Source organism: Xyrauchen texanus, chromosome 36 (genome assembly GCF_025860055.1).
Source record: "Xyrauchen texanus isolate HMW12.3.18 chromosome 36, RBS_HiC_50CHRs, whole genome shotgun sequence".
Lineage (NCBI taxonomy): Eukaryota > Metazoa > Chordata > Actinopteri > Cypriniformes > Catostomidae > Xyrauchen > Xyrauchen texanus.
The window spans coordinates 17879042-17900877 of NC_068311.1; the positions used below are offsets into that span (position 1 = coordinate 17879042).

Sequence of the window (21836 nt, forward strand, 5' to 3'; positions counted from 1 at the left end):
GGCCCAAGTGCTCTTATGGATAATCCGGCTCTGCCAGTGGCGCTGTAGGCTTTGGAGGCCAATGATGACATCGTCCTACAGGGAGTGGTGAAAATGTTTGAACGAAACAGACATATTTCCCCACCTTTATACACGTATGTCCGGCGGCGGGACATGCAATTTCTGTCTGCTAACTTCTCATTGGCCTTTTTTCATAGATCAGAGGTATATTAAGCACTCAAGAGAGACGTCGCTTTCGACACAACGTCGAAGTCAGCAACAGACGGGGAACTTACGGTTCAAGAGTTATGGTCCAGAATGTGATGTTTGTTTAATGTAACACACCCATGTCTGCTCGGGTCCAGTCCAAGCTATGAACCCTTAAAAAAAAAAACACTGCAATGATAACAGGGTTGTAATTTTTGCCTAAATAAGCTGTTACTCAATAGGGGTAACTAGTTTGTGACCAAATGTTGGTTTATAGATATTTATAAACCTAAATTTAAGAAAAATATCCACCTGATCAATTCTTCTTACAATAACAAGATAAGATGTATTGCTCTTTGGTAAACAAGAACTTTTAGTAAGAAACACATTAGTTTGTTATATGGATAATGTATTTTTAATGGATCTAGATGATTAAAGGTAAAAGTTTTACAATTTATGAAATGTTCTACAAAACTGTCAGCATGCACGACATAGGGTTGCCACTTAAGTTTTCAAATAAGGGATAATTAAGGGACACTTAAAAACCAGATCCTCCACAGTTTTAGCAATAAATGCGCTATTAATACAAATTGTATACTCTTCCTTATATGCTAAAGTTATAACTTTCCTGACCCCTGACTTATAAAAAAAAAACATACATCTTTTAAATGTTAAAAATATATTTATTATTATCTTTTCGATTATTTGTCTCCATCTTATTTTTGAATACATTTTGGTTGGTTTATACGTATTTGTTTTCTTCCTTCACCTGTACTTGTCTTTATGACTCAGTGATTGTATTCACACATTGTTTGACCTTATTGAACATTTATATTAATAAATCCATAGTTTTAGCACCATTTGTGGACTTTTCAAACGGTCCTTTACCCACCATAGGCACATTTTCCAATTTATATCAAAATTAAATTAGCGATTTGGAAAGATTTCACGACATAATTGCAGATTTCCTTACCATGTTGCACATTACTAATGCAATCTAAATACTGCATTCCATTCTCATCATACAAATTCTGGCCCCGCGCGCGCTTAAGCGCACAATATTCACGGGGCCGTGCGACAAAAAAAAAAAAAAAAAAAAAAGTCTGCAGGACTGTCTGCAAATAAATTAAAAGATCACAACACCACCGCAAATTGTAAAAATACTGCAATCAAAAACACGCGTTTTATTCAGCTTTACCCAATCAACTTTTTCCAAAGTCTAATCTTTATGGAAAGATTCTACAGCCATGTCAGCGGTCAGCTTTCCTTTGCTACACCCAGAACGGTTTATATCCTAGAAATCTGACAGACCAGGAGACTTTGACCTTTATAAAAATACGAAAGAAACAGTTAACAGTGTCTCGTCCTCTGTTGATGACGTCACACTTCTATGCGTAAAATCTGCCGTGCTGTTCTGTACAACGTCAGATAAGACCACCCAATTATACCACCCAAAAACCAGGTATGGCATTCAGCGAACTCGAAGCATTTGCAATGCACTTGTGCTATAGTCTGACATATTATTCAGTTTACTTTGCCTTCAGCTGCTGTTTTTGAACTACATTACCAGCACGATGTAAGTTTCTAAGCATGTTGCTAGTCATTCAGTTAACTTGAGATACTAAACAGTAAGCAGGAAGATCTGTCATAATGTCTTTGACAGCTCAAAACCCCACTTATTGCCTTTTCAGACCACTTATTGCTTGTTTATTTAAGTCTGCGATAAATATATGACACATTTGTTTAAAGTTAGCATACCTGACATCATAATTTTAAGTCATGTTGGTTTCTTGTGAGGTTACCTTTGGTAACCAGCCTCAATTTCGACTGGCCTGTTGTTTGACTCTCTTGCCAATGACTCACTAATGGAAAATCGATTTGTCCTGCTTCATGATACTCATAAGAAGAGTTGCTCTTATGTGCTGTGGATGTTTCATATGGTGTAAATAAACGCCATTGTAATCAAAATAATTCAAATCACCTAAATGGATCAAAACTGGCTGAGAATTTATGCTGACGTTAATAAAAATTCTCTCATCATTTACTCAGCTTCATGCCATCCCAGATGTGTATGACTTTCTTTCTTGTGCAGAACACAAACAGAGATTTGGGGTGAGAAAAGACCAAAATATAACTCCTTTTTCACTGTACATCTTGCCATTGCACTCTCTAGGCCAGGGGTTCCCAACAGGTGTGTTCAAAGGATGCCAGGGGGTAAGGGAATGAATTAGGGGGGCGTGCATCAAATAAAGGTTGAGAACCACTGCTGTAGGCAATGGCATGATTATGCTTTCAAGCTCGATTACACTTCCTGCATTTATTAGCTTTTTGGAGCTTCAGAGTTGTGATCATCATTCACTTACATTATATGGACTTACAGATCTGAAATATTCTAAAAATCTTTATTTGTGTTCAACAGAAGAAAGTCATACACATCTGGGATGGCATCAGGGTGTATGATGAGATCATTTTCATTTCTGGGCAAACTATCCCTTAAATTCACTTCTCCATGTAGGCTGTGAAAGCACCTGTTGATGGAGGACGTGCTCCAGGGAAATGACAGACCAGGGCAATAACAATAAAAACATCTCACAAAACCCATTTGCAGCTCTCTTCAGTACCCTCGCTGATGCCAAGCAGTTTGCATCTGACCAAAAGCAACAACGTCAAGCTGAGCAACAATGTAATTTATTATTAATAAACCGTCCCTTACAGTTTCATCAATAATACTGGCAGAATTAAATTCCTTTCATTGCACTATGAAATTGATTATAGCCTGTGGCTTCTGCAGATTCTCAGGGGAGCCAATCTGAGTCAGACAACTCTGTGTCTGACAGCATTGATGACAATGACTCAGTGGGAGAGATCAGTCGATCTTTCCGCTCACGACAGGAGCTCTGTGAGCAGCTCAACATCAACCACATGATCCAGAGGATCTTCCTCATCACTCTAGACAACAGTGAGTGCTAAATATCTACCAGTTATGACATTTGTTCTATCCAGTTACCAACATTTTACATCAACACTACCATTCAAAAGACACTTGGGTTGTATTGCTCAGCATGTATTGACGCTGACTACCACCCCTGGAGTCGCGAGTTTGAATACAGGGTGTGCTGAGTGTCTCCTGCCAGGTCTCCTTAGCAACTGTGACGAAGAGGAGGAGGCAGGGGTCGGGCCGTGACTATGCACACCCGGCCTCCAATTGGGCTAATCAGCCGAGGAGTGGGATAAGTGCAGCGGAATGTGGCAGTTTGGGAGAGAGAGAGCCACACACAGCTGCAGTGTGTGTGTTTGTGTTCTGTGTCTTTTTCATGAAACCATTATTTTGAGGATTCAGCTGGTTCCTGCTGCCTCCTTTCCCATTGTGAACCTTGCTACATTGGTGCCGAAACCCAGGAAGGAGGAGGGATGCACTGTCGTGGAGTTCTCACCACTTCCAGCCACGGCCGTCTGCCTGGGGATGGAGACATCATTGCCGGCTGTCAAGGATCTGAGGCACGCTGCCATTTCCCCCCAAAGAAAAACAGAATAGAGAAAAAAAAAAAGAGAGAGAGAGAGAGAGAGAGAGTGAGTGGCCCAGTGCAACACAGACTATCATTAAGAGAGAGAGAAAGCTATTTTGAGTTGGCCATCAATAGCCATTTTTTCTTTGTGTGTGTTTGTGTGTGTGAAGCTGAAGTGAGAATAAACACTCAACTGTTTGCTGTCTCCTGATTCCTCCATTGCCCATGAACTTATCCTTATCACAGCAAACAAATTAGCCTGGTTGCTAGGGAGGGTAGAGTCACATGGGGTAACCTCCTTGTGGTTGCATTAGTGGTTCTTGCTCTCAATGGGGCATGTGGTAATTTGTGCATGTATCGTGGAGAATAACATGAGCCTCCACATGCTGTGAGTCCCGTGGTGTCATGCACAATAAGCCACATGATACGATGCGTGGATTGACTGTCTCAGAAGTGGAGGCAACTGAGACTTGTCCTCTGCCACCTGGATTGAGGTGAGTAATCGCGCCACCAGGAGGACCTAGTAAGTAGTTGGAATTGGGCATACCACATTTGGGAGAAAAGAAAAGACACTTTTTAAATTTAGGTACCTCATAATCTTTAAAACGTTTTGATCTAAAGGCTTATGCTTGCATGCTTGAAAATAGACAAATATACACAGATTAACATTAAACATTAAATCTCATATTGTGTAGGTCCTCCTCATGCCGTCAAAACAGCGCCAACCCAATTTTCTTCTCACCACAATTGTACAGAGTGTATATTTGAGTTACTGTAGCCTTTCTGTCAGCTCGAACCAGTCTGGACATTCTCTGTTGACCTCTCTCATCAACAAGGTGTTTCCGTATGCAGAACTGCTGATGACTATGTTTTTGTTTTTGGCACCATTCTGAGTAAACTAGAGTCTGTTGTGCATGAAAATCCCAGGAAATCAGTAGTTACAGAAATACTCAAACCAGCCCATCTAGCACCAACAATCATGCCACAATCTAAATCACTGAGATCAAATTTCTGATGGTTGATGTGAACATTAACTGAAGCTCCTGTCCCATATCTGCATGATTTTATGCATTGCTCAGCTACCGCACTATTGACTGATTAGATAATCGCATACATAAGTAGATGTACAAGTGTTGCTAAAGTGTTATAAAGAGGTCAGTGAGTGTATGTTTAGGAATAAAAAAATATATTTCTGAGACACTTCCCAGAATTGATCCATTTCATGCATTACCTAAAATGTACTTCTGAAAGTTTAGGGGAAAGGCAGATTCATTTTGACATTTTCAATAAACAATGTCTTGCCTACTTGATGAGCTCAGTGTAGATGATCATATCATGATGCCATTCAGTTTCCCAGCAATACTACAGATTACCTCATCCTTTGTAATGTGGCACGTTATGTAATTTGTGTCTCTATCATCCACATCTTTCTACTGTCCACTGCTAAATCAGTTATCTCGCTGATCTATTTGCCATTAAATTCTTTAACACAGTGCACATAAAACACTGAAGTAAAAGTTTTTAAAATGTTATACCTGAGGCTGAGCCACTTGAACATTAGGATCTCTATGTTAAAGGGATAGTTCACCCGAAAACTAAAGTTCTCTCATCAATTACTTAACCTCATGCCATCCCAAATGTGCATGACTTTCTTTCTACTGCTGAACACAAATGAAGATTTTTAGAAGAATATATCAGCTCTGTAGGTTCATACAATGCGAGTGAAAGGTGACCAAAATGAAGCTCCAAAAGAACATAAAGGCAGCAAAAAGTAATCCATAAGACTCCAGTGTTTTAATCCATGTCTTCGGAAGTAATATAATAGGTGGTGAGAAACAGATCAATATTTAAGTCCTTTTTTTACTATCAGTCTCCACTTTCACATTCTTCTATTGTTTTTGGCGATTAGATCAATATTTAAGTTATTTTTACTATAAATTCTCCTCCCTGTACGTGGTGGTATGCACCAAGAATGTGAATCGCCAAAAAGAATGTGGATGAAAAAGAATATGAGAGTGGAAGTGGAGATTGATGGTAAGAAAGGACTTATATATATTTATCTGTTTCTGACCCACGCTTATCATATCGCTATCAAGTTCACACAGGTGTCCAGCAGAGTAACCACAGGTGTTAAAATATATCTATTGTTTTATAATTCTAAACCTAAGAAATTTTTTCAAATGTTTTATTTGAAATTGAGTGTTTGTGATATATTTATATGTAGGAATTTGCATGAGTAATCGATTAATTTAGTACTTGTTCAGCTTTAATAAGTTGAATAGTAAAAGTATTACTAGTATATTGCAATAAGATTTTTTTATGTGTCTTCGCCTTCCATGAACAGCAATGAAACTGCTTCTCTCACCTAAACCTTGCATTACAAATGAATGCATTGGTGGGTGCTGTGTATGCATGATGTTGTTAAAGTAATTGTTCACCCAAAAATACAATTCTGTCATTATTTAAAGTGATTGTATCTAGATTTTCTTTGTCAATAGATGTTGTTGATTATGCATAGTGCTCATTTTAAAATAAGAAAAACAGGTTCAAAGGTTAAAGGTTGAACTTAAATTCTAAATTTCAAGTAATCTATTATTCGTATTCTTATGTTGGAGTACTAAACTACACATTTACTAAAAATTCCCATCCCTTATTTATATCAAATTGGTTTTATATTTTGTTATATAATGCTGATATTCATATCTATTGAGGTGTAACTTAATTTACACTTGGAGCCACTGTAGTCATTATTGTGGTATAAAATTTTTTTCAGAAAACACATCTATTGAATTTTAAGTAATCATTAATGTTGGTTGATAAAATTCCAGGCGATCCCAGTCTTCGAGGTGGTAATGGCATCCCACCACGCTGCGTTTATCTAGAGGAAATGGCCAGGACTGGCTGAACATGGATACCATTGGGAAGGTAGAATATGTTCAGTGTTTTTCATCATGTCTGATGAGAAATTTGTATGATGTTTGATAAGCTATAGACACATGCATAACATGAACTTTTAATAAGAATAATATTCCTTAATGTGTTCCCTTCAGGCTTTGTTCAGTAGACTGCTTTTGCTGGATCCAGGAAATCATCTAATCTTCATGACCTCCTGCAGTGTAGTGAACCTCTCAGCAGATCGTGATGCTGGCGAGAAACGTGCCATACCTTACCTTTATGCATGCTACCAGAGAGCTAAAGAAGAGGTGGTCTGTCTGTAGACTCTGTACTTTGTTGTGAGACCTGTGTATGTTTGTACCATCAGCCTCAGTAATGTTCACTAGAGACTTTTGGTATGTCTCAATCAGCTCCCTATTTTGTGAATCGGTATATCATGAACACAAAGTCGGGCACTGGCTAGGGTGTTCATCCAATGAACTTTGGGACACATATGATTCAATCACTTGCACACAATAACAAGTTTGCCCATTAAACCACAGCTGGTATTAATCAACAACATCGCAGTTTAAATGACACCTTTGTGCATTTTTGTTGTAGGTATTCAAATGTACAGTGTTATTGTGAAAGGTAAATTACATAAGAATGTAAAGGAGTGTATTTTTAACCTTCGAAGAACTCCAATATTTAAAAGTTTTTTTCCCATTCATGGCCATTATGGATGAAAGACATTACAAATAACATTTCTTTTAAAGTGAAAATAAGGATTTGACTTCATAGTTTTACACTTCATCTTCTAACAACTTGTAAGAATTCAGTAGATATGACAATTATTCTGGTAAGAGTATGCACTCTTGTTTTTACAGGGCATTCTGGGAATTTTTAGGGAGCAAACTTTTTATTGCACTGGAACGATTATACGTTTGAGAAATGCCCGACTTCCTGATCAGTGCCCTGATTACTAAACTAAGGAGCTGATTGAGACACACCTTATATCTTTAAAGGAATAGTTCACACAAAAAGAAACTTATTTATCCTCATGACATTTCAAACCTGTATGATTTTGTCTTCTGTGGAACACAAAAAGGGAAATTTTGAAGAATGTTTATGCTGCTCTTTTCCATTCAACAAAAGCATACAGTGATCAGGGACTGTCATGCTTAAAAAAAGACCTAAACAAAAGAGTACTTTTCCTTTTGGAACTTGATGGTTCATGGTCGCTGCATGCTTTACAATAGTCTGAATGTAATAAATAGGTATTGTTCAAAACACCATAGATCACAAAAGCCCCGGAGAAGCTGTTGTCGTACGCTGTGTGCTGTAAAAACCTGAATGTGTCCAATGCCTGTACAGTGCTGCTGACCCCAAAGATCTACGTCATTCAGAACATTTATGAGCAACTTTTGGACCTGTTGCTAGAGGCTGTCAGAGGAGCCCGTTTGTCCATTGCAGAATCATATTTGAGGTCATAGATTTATAAAAAAATCCTTAACTGATTCCATTTGTTTGACTTTGTTCTGTTTGTGTTTATGTCTCTGCAGGGTTTGAGGAAGTGGTGGAGTTTTTGGAGGAGCTCATTGCTTGTCTGTTGGCTGACCAAGAGGTGCGGACCTTCGGGGAGGTGATGGTGCCAGTGTTTGATATTTTCCAAGGCCGAGTCAGAGACTTAGACCTTTGTCAGCTGCTGCTGTACTCCTACCTTGAAATTCTCCAGTATTTCAGTCGGCAAAAGGACATTGCTAAGGTTAGAATCTGATTCTTTATTAGTAATGCTAAATTGGATACTGTAAATTCCTTTTATTACATGAACGTCCTTGTTGCCTACTGTCTACATAGGGTTGCCTACCTTTTGGAAAAGCTTTCATGTATGGATTCTGCTTATGATGCCTTAAAATGTTGCATTGTTTGGAACAGAGCTACTGTTCGCATAATGCAAATATGCTATACTGACTCTAGGTATTAATAGAGCACATTCAACCCGAAGATCCTAACAATGGACTTCAGTATCAGAAAACTCTTCTGGGAACCATCCAGAATATTTATTGTATGCTGAAATCCCCTGGAGTGGTTGAGAACCATGGGTTTTTCCTCAATCCTTCTCGCTCCAGTCCACAGGAAATGAAGGTTCAAGAGTCAAATATACACCAGGTGAGCACAGTTCCATGAATCATACTTTATTGTTCTGTGAGATCATGTTTTCAAGCTTAATCATGTGAAGATGGCCTCTAAACCCTTTCGTTATTGTTTTTTCCTCTCCTTTCATGTGCTAGTTTATGGGGCAGTTTCATGACAAGCTCTATCTGATCCTGAAAAACTTGCATCAGCAGCCCAGCGAGACTCGTCACCTGCTGCTCTCATGGCTGGGTGGCTGCCTGCAGGCCAACATGGGGCGGGCCAAAATCTGGGCAAACCAGATGCCCGATATATTCTTCCAAATGTATGCTTCTGATGCATTCTTACTAAATCTGGGAGCTACACTTCATAAACTTTGGCAGCCTTTTTCTCACCCCTACTCCCCCAAACTCTTTACCTTCAACCCCACGTACTGCTTACTGAAGGAACTGAGTTAAGAAGAGCGGCAGAACAGAAATGTGCATGCGAGAGGTGAACTACCTGTGCAAGCATGCAGTGCAATTCTTTTGTTTGTTTTCTTTTCAAGCGTGATAAACTAAATGAATTACACATCCGTCTACAGGTCTGGACAAGGAGACATGTCTGATACCTGTGCCCCCTCAACAAACAATTGAATTTGCCCAATCATACAGCCTTCTCACAGAAAACCTCATCCTTACACAGCTTACTATGTACCTTGGGCTTCCATAGGTAATACTTAGATTTGGCTCATAAATTGGATAAGTCATGATGTATTGTTGCCCCAGACCTTCCTTGTTTCCCATTCTTCAACTATAGCTCTCACAATTCTAAATTAAAGTTGACTTAAATAACTGCATGCTAATGAACACTAGTCCTCTTTTTCCAGCAATTACAGTGAGGTTCAAAAGTCTTCAGAAAATTTCACATTGAAAATATGGAATTCAAAATCTAATTTAAACTTAAAGATTTTAAACAAAGAAATGTTATGATGTTAGGATTCATCACTGTTTATATGTCTTTATTCAAATAAGCAAATTTGAGACATCAATGTTTGCATGAAATGTCAGATTTTTTTGCTTCCATTGAATCACACAAGATACTTTCTGGAACATTCCCAAATCATGCTGAATTGATCATCAGGCTTTGCACAAACTTGTGAAGACCATGCCACACTTGAGTACATGCTGTAATTAAAGCAAAAGGGGGGACATAACAAATAACTAGAAATCCTAAAGTTCGTGTAAATTTTTCATTTCAGTATTACACTTAAATTGTTATGCTAAAAAAAAAAAGTTAGATTATAAACATGCAAAATAAATAATTTCCACAAGCAGACATTTGAGTCCTACTTTCTTTCTTGCTAGTAGCACTTACAGGCAACGTGAATATGCTTTTATTTGTCAGACTTCATGATCAGATGGTGAAGATGAATCAGTCTCTGCACCAGCTGCAGGGAACATGGCGGGACACACAGCTCAGCAGTGGCCCAGCAGCGGCCCAGCAGCAGAGCTACAGGAGCAGTTTGAACGACTTATGACAATCTATCTCTCCACCAAGGCTGCAACCACACCGCCCGCCATGCTACAAAACTACTTGAACCTCCAAGCCTCCTGTGCCGCCATGCTGGTTCAGCTCAGCCTGGGCAACCTGGGCCCCGAGCACATCCCTGTATCCTTTCCCCTGCCCACACTATAGAACAGTCTGCTATGCTTTGTTCCAGGTATTTTCCTAAGTTTTAAATTGTATTTTCTGTACACACCTTAGTGGTCTGTAAAGACCATATGAAACTCCATATGGAGTTTTTTGCTTTGAGGTCATCTAGCTTTGAGGTCATGTAGAGTTATAAGCTAGAATACACCTAACATAACAAAATGAAACTTTATTGGGACAATGCCCACATTCCCAGATGAATGAAGTACCAAATTGGCCTGTTTGCTAGGGAGGGTAGAGTCACAGTGGGTAACCTCCTCGTGGTCGCTATAATGTGGTTCTCGCTCTCGTGGGGCGCATGGTGGGATGTGGGTGGATGAGGCAGAAAATTATGTGAAGCCTCCACATGCGCTATGTGTCCGAGGTAAAGCACTCGATAAGCCACGCGATAAGATGTGTGGACTGACGGTCTCTGACGCGGAGGCAACTGAGATTCATCCTCCGCCACACTGAGGCGAGTCAATATGAAACCACGAGGACTTAGAGCACGTTGGGAATTGGGCATCAAATGCAGTATATACTCAGACAGTAAGCTATTTCAGACACAACTAATGTCTTTCTCTTACGAGAAATGGACCAAAGGTTTTAATTAATATTTTTCAGATTTTTGTCCACTCAAATGCTTTCTAGAATGACTATTGACTGCAAGTGGCAATAATGGTTCATGACTGTATAAACTAGAAAAGAAAATCGATATGTCCCACCCAAACTTCCTGTTGCAGTTGGAAATACGACAACACAGGAGAGAAAACTGTGTTCATCAAGCCATTTCATGAGGTCTTTAATGCAATCTGTTGTTAAATTCTGTCTCCTTTTTCACAGAGTTCTTTGCAGAAAACATGGGTGATTTCTTCATATTTCTCCGGCGCTTTGCTGAAGAGGTCTTGGAGTCATCGGCTGAAAGCTTAGAACATGTCCTGACCTTCATCACTGTGTTCATGGGCAATGTTGAGAGGTGTGCGCCGCTGAGTTCTTTTTCTAATATCTGTTCGGTATCTCACTTTAGGACACACCTTAGACATGACAGATCATGGAAGCATTTTAATAATTAACCACGTCTGTCCAATGACAGACAAGTCATAGCAGTGTCCAGGAAGCCCCGCCTTTGTGATATTAGCCACTGCCACCTGCCTACACATTATTAGCGCTATCTTTCCCTTGAAGATTTGCGGAAGTTGTCCTCAGCAGCTCTTGGAATTTTTTCTTGTTAACAATTTTAGCCGTAAAGGTAAATCACAAAATACGATGATAAGCTCCAGGAAGTATACTTTTGTATACTGGAAATACCAGAGTGTTAAGTCCAGTTTTTTTCATCCAGTTTTATCACTCAGCACGTCGTAGTTGGTGATACTCATGGAGCATAATATTATTGTAATTCACAACAAGATTCCCATACAATAGGGGGATATTGTGGCGGAGGCCTTGTCCAAGCTTGCCCTCTTTTTGACATTCCTGTTGTGTGGATGGGAGAGGAGGAAGATGAGGATGATGAGATGAGCAGTCGTCTCTTATAGGATGATCAGGAGGATGATGAGTAGGATGCTGTTCTCCCACCTCAACAGATGGGGCAGGGGCTTAGAGAGATCTTTGTAGTGTGTGTAGTAGAGATGAGGAGGTTCTGAAATAAACCTTTCTCACACCAAGTGCCCGTCAAGGGTTTCTCACGTGCATAACATGAAGGAGTTAGGCATCAACTCCTCCGGTAAAATTGTTGGTGGCAAACCAGCTTCATCCTAACCGGCTTTCTCCTCCTCAGGGGGCCTCTCTGCATGGAAAGATGGATCGCTTGGCAGTGTCCATAAAAAAAAAAAAGAAAAAAAAAAAAGATAATTCTCACTTCTTCACCGCTGGAGGAATCAGCTCAATGCTGGGACCCCAAATCCAGCTCTGAAAATGGCCCTGACACACCAAGCCACTGATCGGCCAATGTCGGGCTGTCTGTGAGCGTCTGTCGGGATAGTTTTTGTCGGCTGAAGTTGGCCCCCGTCAGCTTTTTTCCTGCCGATTGAGCATGTTGAATCAGTGGCGGAGCTCGTTAGTGTGTTGGGTCATTCTGATTGGCTGTTCAACTTAGCGAACCAGTGCACAAGACGAAAAACGGAAGTGATGAAGCAAGGGAGCACCTTGAGCCTGTCTCTGCAGTATCCAAGATTTCACCTTGTGGCAGGGTGGAGGGCGGGGCCGGGTCGTGATACTACACACCCGGTCTTGTATTAGGCTAATTATGCCTCCGTGAGGTTTAAAGGCTGACTGCAGAGGGCCGTGCGGGAGAGAGAGATCGTTAGCGGACATGTCCGTCATATGTGTTTGTGTCTTTGTTTTAAGTTTACCATTAAACTATAATTTATATTATCAAGCCGGTTCTCGCCTCCTCCTTTCCATTGAATACGTTACACACCTATTTAGTGAGTATTTTTTTCTCAGTATTTTTACGGCCACTTCTTCCGGTCTTCTTCCAGAAGCAAAAGATCAAGGGCTGACAACACCAGTGCCATTTGCAACTTATCAGACATTTCCGATATAACACGAATCCGTCTGCGGTGAGCGAGATTTTTGTGAAAATGGTAAGCAAGCGCTGCTTTGTTTATGTTTTGGATCCCAGCAGACACTAACTCTTCCGGTTTCCTGTTTTGTGTAACGAATACAGACTACTGCCACCCGCTGGTATGGAAAGTTATTTCCTCTCACGCAGGTGCAGAACGAACGTGCTAGTTGGTCGTCGGGTGTCATCTTTGCAGTGTGTTGAAGAGCACATTTTTGACCCAGACGCAGGCGATGTGAGCCGACCCCACAATCTGCTTTAGTCGGCGCTAGTTCTTTGAATTCAGTTTGGTGTGTCACAGCCTTAAGAGGCGATTTGCGTGATCGCAGATTTATATTTGTGCACTTCCAGGGGAGCGGTCCAGCAGATTTGTTGTCCAGGGGGAAACCCCTGTTTGGGGAGTGGAAACTCCACCCATAGGTGGTGAATCAGGTGTGGTAGATATTTGGACAGGCTACTTGATCTTACTGCAAAATGTGTGAGTGAACTACATACTTTTTTGTTCAACAATCCTGTTGCGTTTTGCTTTGGGGTTTTCAAAACTGTTTACTACATCAGTTAGGGTTGAAAGAATTGTTGCCAGCTGAAACATATTAATCACTGCAATAATGATCCAATCATAGGATCTTAAGTATCTGCCTATTTAAATCCAAACTGCAACTTTTTTTTTGGCCAGGCAGTGTACAGCTTGTAGATTCCTTTTTCACATGTTTCTATGGTGTACTGGAAAACAATGATAAGTATTTCATAAGTTTTAAAGGCTTTTTATTGGTAAAAACATTAAATATATGCAAAGAGTTGATCACAATTTGTGGGCTTCTGCTTGTCCACTCGCCTTTTGATGATTGAACACTGGTTCTCAATGGGATTAAGATCCTGGTCACGTATCCAAAATTTCAATGTAATGATCTCTGAGCCACTTCATTATCACTCTTGCCTTGTGACATGGTACTCCATCATGCTGGAAAATGCACGGATCATCACCAAATGGCTCCTGGATGGTTGGGAGAAGTTGCTCTTGCAGGACATTTTGATACCATTCTATATTAATGGTAGTGTTTTTGGGCAGAATTTTGAGAGAGCCCACTCCCTTGGATGAAAAGCAACCCCACACATGGATGGTCTCAGGATGCTTCACTGTTGGCACGACACAGGACTCATGACCTTTCTTCTCCGGACTATCAATTTTCCAGATGTCCCAAACAGTCGGAAAGGGGCTTCATCAGAGAAAATATATGGTCAATTGTCTGCACTAATATAGCAAATATTTTTAACCTTAGTGTTTACCAAAGCACTTTACACTGTGTGATTTACCCTTTCACGCACATTCACACTCACACTCCAATACACCAATGGCGGCAGAGCTGCCATGGAAGGTGCTAGCCTGCCATTGGGAGCAACTTGGGGTTCAGTGTCTTGCCCAAGGACACTTTGGCATATGGAGTCGTGTGGGCTGGGATTCGAACCACCAACCCTGCGATTAGCGGCCGACTTGCTCTACCACCTGAGCCTGTAGACTATCGCCACCTGTAGACTTTCAGTCTGTCCTTGATGTTTTTTTGGAGAGAAGTGGCTTCTTGACACCAGGCCATTGTCCAAACGTCTTCACCTCACTGTGCGTGCAGATGCACTCACACCAACCTGCTGCCAATACTGAGCAAGCTCTGCACTGGTGGTGACACGATCCCGTAGCTGACTCCTCAGAAGGAGACTGTCCTGGCGCTTGCTGGACACTCTGGGACGTCCTGAAGCATTCTTCACTGCAGTTGTACCTCTCTCCTTGATGTTCTCGATGACCTGGTAAATGGTTCTTTCAGGTGCAATATTCTTTGCTGCAATTTCCTTTCATGTGAGGCCATTTTGATGCAAAGCGATGATGGCTGCACGTCTTTCTTTAGAGGTAACCATTGCTAACAAGGACACGATGATTGGAAGCACTTCTTCCCTCCTTTTATAGCAATCAGTCTGCTCTTATAATCCAATCAGAATGACAGAGTGATTCCACCTGACTAGTTCTCATTCACACTTTCACAGGTGCTGCTATATGATTAGTGAAATTATGTTAGCTGGTAATTTTGTGCCAGGGCCAAAAAACAGTGATATTTGGGGTTTTGTGATAAAGTACATTTTTTTTGGCCAATGAAGCTTTTTGCAATTATTTAAAATGCATCTTATCACTCTTCACAATAATCTAGAAACAATGTGAATCAACACCACAACAACTGAAGCAGAAAACTTTGCGAAACACAAAATTGATATAACTGCCAATACTTTTGGCCACGACTGTAGGTTCAATACTGATGTATAAGCACAAACATACAGGCTTATTCTTAATCAAGTTTGTTAGATTTCGTTACATAACTATTCTCTGGTAGCGAATTAGTTTAAAACTATTGGTATTCAATACTTCTGAGCCAGTGGTCTGCTTCGGACATCATATCTGCAATACAGGAGATACCTAACAGATGCTAAAAATAGAATGATCTCTGATAACAGGAGTGAGGTATCTCACCACACTTCCCTCCTTGCTGCAGCACAGGTAAGAGATAAGCTGTGAATGATGTTAAGGTAAGTGGCAGCTGGTGTTATCGGGAAAGTGGGGCTTCCTGGTCAATTCTATGACTTTTCTGTCATTCGACAGACATGGTGTTATTAATTGCTTTTATGATCGGTCATGCCCAAGGCTTTTCCCATATTGAGATAACTCACTCCTGTTATCAGAGAACCAGGGTTACATGCATAACGTCACATGCATGCCATGTGACTTGTTGTTTACTCAAAATTATTTGGCCACAGAATGAAGTGGTGATCCTCATCAGTTTGAGCAGAAGTTTAATGATAGGAGGCCAACGTATGCCATTCTGAAGTACATATGGGGAGAAGAGAATTACAGGGAGAGCATTAAGGTGAGATATTTGACTAATAATGTTATACATGCTCTTTAAAGGGAATTGCAAATGCAATTTCACCAAACCAAACTTTTCGGAATAATTAAAAAAACATTTTTTACACGTTACAGCGGCTGGCAGATTATGCATCTGAGAACCTTGAGGCCATGAATCCACCACTCTTCCTGAGGTTTTTTTGAACCTCCTCATGAATGATGCCATCTACTTACTTGATGAGGCTATACAGGTTTTTGCAAGTCTATCTCCAACTGTCTACATTGTTAACACAGATGTTTTTTTGTTCAGTTTATCTTGGTTGTCTAATATTACACTTCTGTAATACATTCATTAACATATTACTTCTGAGTGGATAATATAAAGAAATATTTAGTTGAATGAGTGAAGATGTGACATATGTGTATAAAGGAATTTAGACGGGCAAGGAGGAGGCGAGAACTGGCTATATAAATAATAGATTTAATGAAGAAATAAAAGAAAAGACACAAACACACATGAGTTTCAGCTGACTGTAAACAATCTCTCTCTCGTCACACCACCATCCACAGTCAGCCTTTATCCCTCTCGGAGGCTTAATTAGCCTGATAAGGGACCGGATGTGTATAATCACGACCCGGCCCCGCCCTCCGCCCTGTCACAATGTGCATTTTTTTTCCAGTACCTAAATAAGATCAAAATCCTCCAGCTGGAGAGGGATCACAGGGAGTGTGACAGTCTGGCCCCTGATGCACGCAGAGAGAAAGAATCTAGTCTGCAGATGTTGGGACAGCAGGGTCGCTTTCACAACATAATGTCAAATGTGACCATTGACCATTCTTACATCTGGTAAGAGACGTAAAAGCACCAAGTGCTCTTAAATATTAACACATCACAGAATTTCTTTTTTTTTTTGGTCATATACTGCATGACTAAGACATGAATAGAATGTTTTTTTTTGAGTGAACCTCTTGGCTTTTAGTATACTTGTAAATGCGAAATCACACTGAAACTGACTCTTATGTATTTTTTCCCCCCTCCAGAGATAAAAGGTCTTTTTGTTCAACCTTTTCTTGCCGAGAGGATAATCTCAATGCTACTCAACTACTTTTTGCAGCATCTGGTGGGCCCCAAAATGGGTGCCCTGAAAGTGAAAGACTTCAGTGAATTTGACTTCAAGCCTCAGCTGTTGGTGCCTGACATTTGAACTATTTACCTAAACCTGGGGTAGGCTCTTTATATATAACCTTTACTCTTCTTTTAACCTTTTAAGAAGATGTTAAGTAAGTACATATTTCTGTTTGCACCACAGGGATGAAGAAAATGTCTGCGCCACTGTCCCAAAAGATTCAGGTCATATTTTCCCACACTCTTCTGCCAAACTGTCCGTGTCCTCAAGAAGATCAACAAGACTGGTGGCATGATTGTATCTTTCAGTCTCCTAGCAGATAAAATTAAGGTTAATCTAATTGCTATACCTATTTATGCTAGATACATGTCTTTCTTTAGAAGAATGTCTTAGGGTTAATGTTGTTGATTTGATTTGTTTGTGTCCTTCAGTGTTTGGCAGACAGGCATCAGCAAGAGGAGGAGACCTACTCTGATGCTCCAGATGAATTTCTGGATCCTATCATGTCTAACTTGATGCTTGATCCAGTGCTGCTGCCTTCTTCAAATGTTACAGTGGACCGCTCAACAATAGCACGCCACTTACTAAGATGATTTGTTATTTAAAACCAAAAAGGAATAATTCAGCTACAATTTTTTATTCTGTCATCATTTACCCACATGTTCTTCCAAACCAATATGACTTCTGTGGTATACAAAAGGAGAAATCTTGATGAATGTAAGTCAAGTAATTTTTATTTGTATAGCGCTTTTAAGAACACTAATCGTTTCAAAGCAGCTTTACAGAAAATCATGCTTTAACAGAAAATGAAACTGTAATATCTATGAAGTCTTAGTGTGAGCATTGTGTAATTGTAAAGAATGTACTGATTTTCATGCAATAACAATGAACGGGGACTATAGATTTCAGGCAGTATATTCTAAGTTGTCTGAAGTCATATGATTGCTTTGGTTGAGAAACAGACCAATCATTGTGTGATCAGTGAGTTTTACTAAATTACATCAGTTCAATTCGTGAACAAATCATTCTGACCATTATTTTCCAAAAAATTATTTGTCTGAATTATTCATTGCTAACTATCTCATGAACTCAAGAGAGCTAGTGGTTTGTCAAGATTTTCAGTAAATAATAACTGATAGTAATCATAATGATAATCGTCTATTCCTTGCACAAAGCTATTAGGGCTGGGTATTGATACAGATTTCCCGATTCCATGCCGATTCACAAGCTTTCCATATCGATTCATATAGGTACATTTCTATTACAATGTCCATTTTGCTTCATATGAATAAAATTCTCTCTCAGCTAATGCTTTTAATTTTAAAGGAACCTTCTTGTTAACCCTTCTAGGTACAAATTATATTTTATCATTAGTTTTTCATCAAATTGGTCACATTTTAGCTTTTGAAGAATGTTCAAATTCAGTTTATTCCATCAATTAATGTCTTGAAATTGCATATATTATGTTGCATATATTTTTTGTTACGTGTTTATTGTTTACTTGCATAATTCGTACTATATTTGTATATATAAGTATTTACATTACATGCTAGATTTCTTTAACGCATCCTTGTGTGATTAGAATTAAATTAGTCTTTTTTTTGTAGTTTTTAATCAATATCTGAATGTAAAGAACAGAAAGTATATTAAAATATACATTATTCCATGACAAATGGATCCATGGATCTTGTCTTTGGAGTTAGAAGGAAGGAATAGAAGGAAATTTGGTAGCAAATATAAGTGCTTTACTCACATTGTAGAGGGTTGTGCATAGTGTGAAAGATCGATCTTGGAATATAAGAACCGATATCAAAATTTTTCGAGCGAAGATTGCAATACATTGGAAAATCTATATTTTTACCCAGCCCTTAAAGTTATATATGGGCTACTTTTATGGTGCTTTTGTGTCATTTGTAAAGCTTAAATACAACTATCTTTATTCAATGTAATTTCTCAGAAAAAAAGTAAAAGGTTTGGATCAATGTAAGGGTGAAGAAAGGATGAGAGAATTAAAATTTTTGGGTGAACTGTCCCTTTAATGCCTCTTTATTGATGATTATTTGATTGTGTAGAAGTGATGGTCTTGTCTTTCTTTCTTTAGTGACCAGACAGACCCTTTTAACCGCAGTCCACTTACCATGGACCAGATCAGGCCTAATGAAGAACTCAAGCAACAGATTATGAAGTGGCTTGCTGAGCATAAGCAAAGGAACCAGCAAATGGGATCTAGTGGCTAAACCCCATCACCCAGGCATGCTCTGTATGACTAAGCCATTCAGATTTTTCTGACCTCTCTCATATAGCGCTTTGGAAAGAGAACATCTAACCACACGTGGAGGAACATATTTACATTTATGGTGTTAGTGTGCTCCTCAAAGGTCAAATGCAAATTTCCAAATGCCATATCACTGTAGCATATTACGCTATCTGCTCTTTCAAACTCACTGGAGCATCTTCTAATGTTTCAGGTCTATGCAGGAAAAACTTAAATCACTAAAAACTGGAGTCACTTCCGTTACATTTTGCCTTTTCAAGTTGTTCACTCTGAGAAATGAGGATTGTGTTGGTATATAGACAGAAAACATATTATTGAGTTCGCTTATCTGTTCCGTCCATTTGTCCACCTCTAACTTAATTAATATGCTAACAATATTTTATATGCATTGCTTATAAACGTTTTAAGTTAGAATATAAACAGTGTGTTCATGATGCCTCATTTGAAAATAAAGAAGGAGTTGTGGCAGTATTGATGAGAAAAATGAATTCAAACCAGTGTTAACTGCACTGTCATAAAATATTTGGCATTTTGGAAATACTTAGAATTACAGTTTTTTTTTATTTTTATTTAAAAAAATTGTTGGACTGGTTGGTAACTACCATTTGTCAAAATGTTTTTTTAGAAACATTTTATGCTTGGAACTTAAAAAACATATAATAGTACATGCATTTTTATGAGACTCATTAAGTATAAGCTCTTGTTGAAATGATGGGAAATACCCCTTTACGTTTTACAAGAATCCATTGTGTGTTTTTTAACAGTGCAATATGTCCCAAGTTATGACTTATTTGAATGCTGAGTCAGAGCTCAAAGCCTCAGTAACCTACTCTCATGTAGAATTACGTCATGTCTCTTTTGTTAACAGTTGTGAAACTGCATGTCTTGGGTGGTTGGACCTTGCTACTGAAATGGATGTCTTAAAAGATGACACTGATAAGACGGTGGCCACTGTCCTCCCTTTTTCATTAGATTGAGCCATCTAAAAGCAGTTGGTGTAGAGTATGTCTGAATTGGCTTATTTCATTGAGTATTGGTTGGGTTTAAGTCAAACAATGAATTTGACCCCTTGAATTCTTAAAGAAAATAGAATTATCCAGGGCCTGTTGTGGTATTTCTGCCTGTTAAGTTTTACATATGCACACTTAAAGAACCTTAATGACTCTTTTAAACATTTATTTAATTTAACTGCAATGTTTGTGTTGGACATAGTTTTGTAAAATAAAATAATTTGTTTTGGATAATTTTATGGATGGTTGTCATATAAATACATGCTAACATGTTCATCTTGACTTTACAACAACCAGATGTTCTACAATGGTGTTGAACTGACTGGATGAATGGTTTAGTTAATTGATTGTCTTGAAATGATTGGTCCAACATAAATTGAACTATTTTAAATACTAACTTATTTTTTTAAATCTTGCATTAATTGTGCTATCTGGCTTGTTTATTGCACAATACTGGATAAAGATAAAGAAAATCTAGATATTATTATTAAAATAAAGCTACAAATCAAAAAGAGTGATCTGTAATTTCATTATTAGCCTCTTTAAAAGCTTTTATACATACTGGTTAGTCAAGGGTTTTAAAGGATATAGTGTCATTTTCTTTTGAATTTCCTGTGTAAAATCACAACTTGCTAGGTGTGTTTAGAGATATGGGTGCTTTAAAATTTAGGTCCACACTATTTAGTGCAATTTCTGCAAGCTCATAATTGAATCAGTATGGTGAAATAAGAGGTTAAATATGGTCGTCTTGGACTTATACTGACACCTAGGGGCATGGATGAAGCATTTAAATGCAAAAGCTTTCAGTTATTGGTGTCATTGTATAAATGTCACTATTCACTGTCAGCCATAATTAAATTTATGAGTTGTCCACAAACAGTGTAGTTTTTAGATCATGTTAGAATGACTGTACTTCTACATGGAGAGGGTCTGCACATGGGGGCTACAATTTTAGAATCACATGACCAGCCAAATACTACTCACGTAATCTCAGTAACCATCCTGTTATTTGTCACTTTCCCTCATTGATTAAAATATTCTGACTACTAAATTTTTACAATGGCATCTGAATCTGAAAAATATTGATTTGTCAATCCAAGATGACACAAAGACAAAATTTACTGAGTGCACCTATGAGAACATAGAAACCACACCAGGTATCAATTGCTAAATTAAATGGCATATCAAGCAGAAATAAATTCACTTCCAGTGCTGGGTAGTAAAAGATTGCATGTAATCTGGATTACATAATCAAATTACAAAAATCAAGTACTTGTAATTGGATTAAGGACTAAAGTTACTTTTTATAAATTACATGATTACATATTAACAAGGCAATGGCAGTAAATTGTTAAAAATGTATTGATCATTTTCATATCAATATAAATCATATTCTAAACCTGAAGTGCAATAGACTCACAGATGAACATTTTGAGCATGTGCTCCTTTTACGTTACAACAGAAAGATATGCACCTCAGCTAAGGACAGGTGATGGAATATTTATATTGTTTTATGCACTTAAAATGAACTAGATGTGTGTGTGTATGTATGTATATATATATATATATATATATATATATATATATATATATATATATATATATAT

At 38.7% G+C, this 21836-nt stretch overlaps 1 pseudogene; it reads left to right on the forward strand.

The window, feature by feature from the left end:
• The first annotated feature begins 1650 nt into the window (after positions 1 to 1650).
• Positions 1651 to 20721, forward strand: LOC127629507 (ubiquitin conjugation factor E4 A-like; annotated as a pseudogene).
• The last annotated feature ends 1115 nt before the right edge of the window (positions 20722 to 21836 follow it).